The following is a 7,060-nucleotide window of genomic DNA, read 5'->3' on the forward strand; positions in this document are numbered from 1 at the left end:
CGGCTGAAATCTGGACAGTGATTACAGTCTCCACGAACCATCGAGAACAGATTAGTGGAAACTGGGTTGAGATCTCGAATTGCCACGCGTTCTTTACCACCTGTATTATACCGCAGGCAACAGAGACTTGCGTGATGCAGAGCCAGAGTCAACTGGGATACTCCCAAGGAACCCCTTGTGTGCGAAGTCGCAAGTTCCACCTTTAGTAAGATTCATTTGAAAGTGGCATGTTAACAATTACGACAGGAAAAATATTAGCTGCTAATGACTCACCACGTGCATCAGGAGGACAACAGAAAATGAGTGTTCGGGAGGTGCAGAGGTCAGCCTTCTGCAGAATGTATATATTACACTTCACAAAATGGACATCGTCGACATTCAAGAAATGCTCAAAACAAACCATTAACCAGCACCGTGAACGCAGAATAAAAAAATGACGCGTCACAGTAATTACACTGGCTTGCGCCATGAAGATCGAAAGCGAGCTCCTTGGGAGTTACATACTGGGCAGGACGATCAGCCAGATATGAACTCTTAAAGAATGCACATAGAATGATGATGGTGTAACAGGGTGATGAGAACTGGTGAAACGTCATGGCAAGCAACTGAATGCGAAACAGTCTGTCGTGGAGCTTATCTTGAAACTGGCTGTCCTTTATGGCGTATCTGCAGATAGTGTGATAATAGCTTTTGTAGACACGGAAAAAGCAAAGATCCAGAGGCTGAATTTGTCCAGTGGTTCCAGATGGTAAGAATTACAATACCACACACATTTTCAGAAGGGACAGTTTGCTCTAAAGAAGTATGATTTTTATATGCATACCAGGAATCAAGAAAAACAAATCATTTTGACCAGCTATGGCTAAACGCTTACTCATACCATAGTTGTAGTTCTCTTTCATCCATTTTCCCACTCTTGCTTGCTGTGACGCAAATATTCCCTACTGCCCTTACACGTCACGCACACGAGAAAGAAACACCTCAAACTTCCCGCAGTACAATAAATAACTTTCCAGCCAATTTGTCACTCACATTAACAGCCGAAGTAATTTTATGCGAACGCGTTAAGGCATTGATGTTAATTGATCTTGATACATTTCTCTTGGTGCCTGTAATTTCCAGGGTTCCTTTCATATGCATTTCCTCTTCAAATCCCGATTGGTCTGAGTTGAAAGCAAATCTCTTACTGAACGAAGTTGGTTTATCTCATCTACAAATTTTCGAGCAGATTCCACAGTTTGCTGTGCATCGTCATGTTAACCCTTTGTTTGAAATTTTATTGTCACGTCTTCCAATTCTGTAGCACTGTTTGAAGTTATGGAACCATCCATTGCTTCCCTTGAAATACTGTAAATTATTTTGCACACTATTTGATGTGTATAACGCACTAGGTCATTGTCATGCACATCCTATAAACTGTATCGAGCATCTTTGAAACCGACAAACACCTGTTTTTGTAAAAATTGCGCCTTTTCCTCCCTTGAGTATCCATAGCTTATCTTATGCACTGCACGGTCATACTGTTGCGGACTTTTTCGAAATCTGTTCATAATTGTTATTTTGCTATCCTGCGGATGATCTTCCGTGTATTTAATTACGTTTAGAACCAACTCCTAGGACAAAGATTGTCCTTTACTACGTTTCACTGGAAACGGAACTTTTGGCTCCATGTCCGACAAGAACGATGAACTACATGACTAAACACCTCTTTCTATATCACTTTCACTTGTTAAGCACATGTCATCATCATTGTATCCCTCATGTACATTGTCCGCACAGTGGGCCGTATACGACACCACACATTCCATTGACTTATTTTACAGAAACGCTATTATTTCATCTGCCACTTCTTCCTCACTGTGCGAAATTCCTTGCGTTCCTTTCTGACGAGATGTCAACTTCGGCAACTGTTGTTATAGATATAATGCAATGTTTTCCTTTTTATTGATCTGCTTCGTATCAATTCCACTAGCACTGTAGCACTGTTGCGAGCTACTGGTCGACTAACAAGTTCAAGAAATCCGTTGCCTCCCACTGTGCTCACCATCGGATACATCCAGTCCCGCGCAGTCCGGAACCGTGCGACTGCTACGGTCGCAGGTTCGAATCCTGCCTCGGGCATGGATGTGTGTGATGTCCTTAGGTTAGTTAGGTTTAAGTAGTTCTAAGTTCTAAGGGACTGATGACCACAGCTGTTAAGTCCCATAGTGCTCAGAGCCATTTGAACCATTTTTGAACCTCCAGTCCCGCCCTCTGTTACCATTAGCAGCCGATATTGTGGTTGCTCAAAAAAATGGTTCAAATGGCTCTGAGCACTATGGGACTTAACACCTGAGGTCATCAGTCCCCTAGAACTTAGAACTACTTAAACCTAACTAACCTAAGGACATCACACACATCCATGCCCGAGGCAGGATTCGAACCTGCGACCGTAGCGGTCGCGCAGTTCCAGACAAGCGCCTAGAACCGCTCGGCCACACCGGCCGGCATTGTGGTTGTATGGCGGACAATAACTAGAGCGTCGAAAGCTGTTTACATCATTGGCCTTTAGCGATCTCACACTCAAGCTGTTCCTTGGTAGTGGCAATCTGCGGCGATCAGCCATGAGTCTCGGTTCTGTTTGTGACGGCCAAATAGATGGAAATGTGTCCGTAGGAGACCTGGTGAATGGTCACGGGGAGCAGCGATTCTCCTGACACGTCCTTCTTTTACTCCTGGAATCGCGGAATTACTGGACGTAACTAAACTCCTTCCGCACAGGCCATGAAGGTCCAAAGGTACCGACTGGCCGCCGTGTCATCCCCAACCCACAGGAGTCACTGGATGCGGATATGGAGGGGCATGTAGTCAGCACACCGCTCTCCCGGCCGTAGGTCAGTTTCCGAGACCGGAGCCGCTACTTCTCAATCAAGTAGCTCCTCAGTTTGCCTCACAGGGTCTGAGTGCGCCCCGCTTACCAACAGCGCTCGGCAGACCGGATGGTCACCCATCCAAGTGCTAGCCCAGCCCAGCAGTGCTTAACTTCAGTGATCTGACGGGCACCGGTGTTACCACTGCGGCAAGGCCGTTGGCATTACTGGACATGCCAACAGGCAAATGCTGGAAGGAGGCTTAATGACCGCGAGTATGTGGCAAGAATGGTAAACCCTGTTGCTGTGCCCTTTATATAATACAATGAAGGCTTTCACGACCGTATGTAGCAGATGTGTCTTCCGGGCTGCATGGCTGCGGTCGAAGAAGTTTTTCGTTTCTGACCTTTTTTTCGGAAAGTCACACATACGGATAGATATTTGCATAAGAAACCATTCCGCAACAAAAGAGAGGTGCCGTTAAAAGTCTGGTTGCCAGAGCCAAAATAATTGCAATCCGGAACACCTGGACTCTGAATTAAAGCATTTGTAATAGGATTTAGAGAAGAATGGCTATACAGACAAACAAGTAAATAGGGTTCTGCGACCGAGTTACAGTAGCAGAAAGGACAACGATCAAACGATGAAAGAACACGGACTCTCTTCTTTTTATCAAAACAGTAACTGATCAGTAAGGCAATAAACATGACATAGGATGGTTTTTAGACCAACTAAGAACATTTGTCAAGCATTGCGATATGTAAAGGAAAAACGTCCTCCTCTGGCAGCAAGGGGAGTATATAAGATACCCTGTACTTGTGTAAAGGCCTGCAGTGGACTACCAAGAGAAGCGTGAGTATAAGACTGAAAGAGCATAAGAATCTCTACCGACAACTGAAAAGACAAAAATGAGGAGTAGCAGAGTATGCTCTTCAGTCAGGAAATCAGAAAGTGAAGTTTTCCGTAACCAAAATTTTATGTAGTACGACAAACTACACTGACGTGACGAAGCGTATGGCACTCCTCTTAATGTTTTGGACCTCCTTCTGCCCGGAGCAGTGCAGCAACTCGATATGGCATGAACTCAACAAGTCGTTATAAGTCCCCTGCAGAAATATCGAGCCATGCTGCCTCTATAGCAGTCCGTAAAAGTGTTGCAGATGTAGGATTTTGTGGACAAAATGAACTCTCGATTACGTGGAATAAATGTTCTAGGGGTGGCCAAATCATTTGCTCGAATTGTCCAGAATGATCTTTGCGAACAATTGTGGCCCTGTGACATGTAACATTGTCATCCATAAAAATTTCATCTTTTTTGGGATCGTGAAGTTAATGAACGGCTGCAAATGCTCTCCAGGTAGCTGAACATAACCATTTCGAGTCAATTATCGGTTCAGTTGGACCAGAAGACACAGTCCATACCATGTAAACACTGCCCACACCATTATGAAACCACCATCAGTTAGTATAGTGCTTTCTTGACAACTTGGGTCCGTGACTTCTATGCGCCGCACACGAACTCTACCATCAGCTCGCACCGACTGAAATCGGGACTCATCTGACCAGGCCACGGTTTTCCGGTCGCCTAGGGTCCAACCGATATGGTCACGAGCCTAGGAGAGGTGCTCCAGGCGATGTTGTGCTGTTAGCAAAGGCACTTCGTCGGTCTTCTGCTGTCATAGCTCACTAACGCCGAATCCGCCACAGTGTCTTAAAGAACACGTTTTTCATACATCCACATTGACTTCTGTGTTTATTTCACGCAGTGTTGCTTGTCTGTTGGGACTGACAACTCTACTCAAACGCCGCTGCTTTCGGTCGTTAAGTACAGGCTGTCGGCTACTGCGTTGTCCGTGTCGGGAGGTAATGCTTTAAATTTGGTATTCTGACACACTATTGACACTGTGGATCTCGAAATATTGAATTCCCTGACGATTTCCGAAACAGAATGCTTCTAGCTCCAGCTATCATTCCGCGTTCAGAAGCTATGAATTTTCGTCTTGCGGTCATAATCACGTCGGAAACCTTTTCATGTGAATCACCTGAGTGCAAATGATAGCACCGCCAATGCACTGACCTTTTATACCTTGTGTATGCGATACTACCGCCATTTGTATGTGTGCACGTCGCTATCCGATGACGTTTGTCAAAATCGTTGAAATGGCTCTGAGCACTATGGGACTTAACATCTGAAGTCATCAGTCCCCTAGAACTTAGAACCACTTAAATCTAACCAACCTAAGGACATCACACACATCCATGCCCGAGGCAGGATTCCAACCTGTGACCGTTGCAGTAACGCGGTTCCGGACTGAAGCGCCTAGAACCGCTCGGCCACCGCGGCCGGTGACGTTTGTCACCTCAGTGTCTTATCCACAACTATACAGAGAAGCCGCCGAAATATAAAAGCACAGTGGTAATTTTAACACGAAAGAAGATGCCATGAATATTCAGCGTCGTATGGACAGCGGCTCGACAGAATCGATAAATAAGTTTCTATCCTTGACAGGCGACACCGATAGTTAAGTTTCACCTCTGGCGAAGATTATCTCTGCTGATCGCGTTTAAATTCGGCCACACCAGGTTTACATAGTGTTTATGTCACTCTCCGACGTCCGACTAGCCAATTGGCAAGACTCAGCGCAGCCAGGAGCATCTCCGAAGGTGTCCAGCAGAGGCACCGAAGAGATTCTTCGACCACGGTCATACAGCCAGGAAGGCTCATCAGCAATTATACCCTTCATAACCAGTTTACCAAATGTGGCATTACGCTGTACCGGAACCCCTGATTTGCAAGTTATACAGCTTGCCTGGAATGCGATGGAAGACGTATGCTTCCATACCATATTGAAGTCAAGAAGTGTTGCAGGCAAGGCAAGAAATTCCTCAAGGCGGTATTCGGAGCCAGTTTGCTTCTATGCCACAAAGAATACAATTGGAGTGCGTTCGTAGCTGCGGAGAGCAAATGAAGTCAAGAAGTGTTGCAGGCAAGGCAAGAAATTCCTCAAGACGGTATTCGGAGCCAGTTTGCTTCCATGCCACAAAGAATACAATTGGAGTGCATTCGTAGCTGCGGAGAGCAAATCTCATACTGGTGATGTTGACGACCGTTAGCTCCGAATGGAATAGAACTCTAAGTATTTAACGTCCGTTATATGATGAACGTCTCCAGTAGGTTTGGTAAATATCGGACGTGTGCTTCACGGTGTGACATTTTCACTTTCCGTCAGTGTATATGCCCTAGAGCAGCGTTTCTAAACTGCACTGTTGCGGCTCACTGGTGGGTGGCGGATAGACGTCAGGTGCGTCGCGATGTTGTTCATATTTTAAATCCTCCGCAGGCGAAACAGCCAGAACATAAACAAATTATGTCAAATCGTCTCTTGGAGTAACAGATTTATAAAATTTATATCACATAGTCGTCCCATATTTTTTTAAAAAATGTATTGTATGTACTGTATATGTAATTAAGTTATTCAGTTTTATTGTGTAGTGGTAAGCAAATGAATAGTGAGCTGCACGTGTTTCATTCGCAAAAGAACTGTGGAAAGCAGTATTTGGTATTCGGTCCACTCGATTTATTATTTCTGATGTAAACAGTACTTTCGCACCTGTTGACAGCTTTAGCAAACGATTAGAATCCTTTTTTAGAACTTTACGAAAAGTCTTGTAATATGACTCCACTACAATACTTGCTGTCGGCTTCACTCAGTTATCATCTGCCATACGACCACATTATCTTTAGATCTGCACCTCAAGTGAGAGAACCATTGCTCCGAGCTATTTCTCTACGTTACAAAAACCTAATTTTGTCGGATGTGCCTTTCCATGAATTATAAACACATATGTAAGAACGTTGCAAGACGAACACAAATAAAACAACGATAACAGAGCGACGTTGGATTATTTTATACCGAAGGAGTTACAGCAAGAAATGAGTCCGTGAGAGCAGCAGACGAGTTTTGAACAGTAAAACAATAATATTTCCTGTAAAAGAAAAATATATTAAGTTCTAATATAAATTTATATTCTAGGAAGTTTTTTTCTGGCAGTATTTTACCATTATGTGGAAGTGTAAAGAGGGAACTAAACAGCACAGACAAGAACAGAACAGAACCTTTTCAAATGTGGTGCTACAGAAGACCGTCAGAAATTAGATGAGTAGAACGAGGTACTAATGAAAAGGTGCTAAATCGAATATCGTGGCACAG

At 44.3% G+C, this 7,060-nt stretch overlaps 1 pseudogene; it reads right to left on the reverse strand.

The window, feature by feature from the left end:
* Positions 1–2,954: 2,954 nt before the first annotated feature.
* Positions 2,955–3,072, reverse strand: LOC126459674 (5S ribosomal RNA; annotated as a pseudogene).
* Positions 3,073–7,060: the final 3,988 nt, after the last annotated feature.

This window comes from Schistocerca serialis, chromosome 2, assembly GCF_023864345.2.
Source record: "Schistocerca serialis cubense isolate TAMUIC-IGC-003099 chromosome 2, iqSchSeri2.2, whole genome shotgun sequence".
Lineage (NCBI taxonomy): Eukaryota > Metazoa > Arthropoda > Insecta > Orthoptera > Acrididae > Schistocerca > Schistocerca serialis.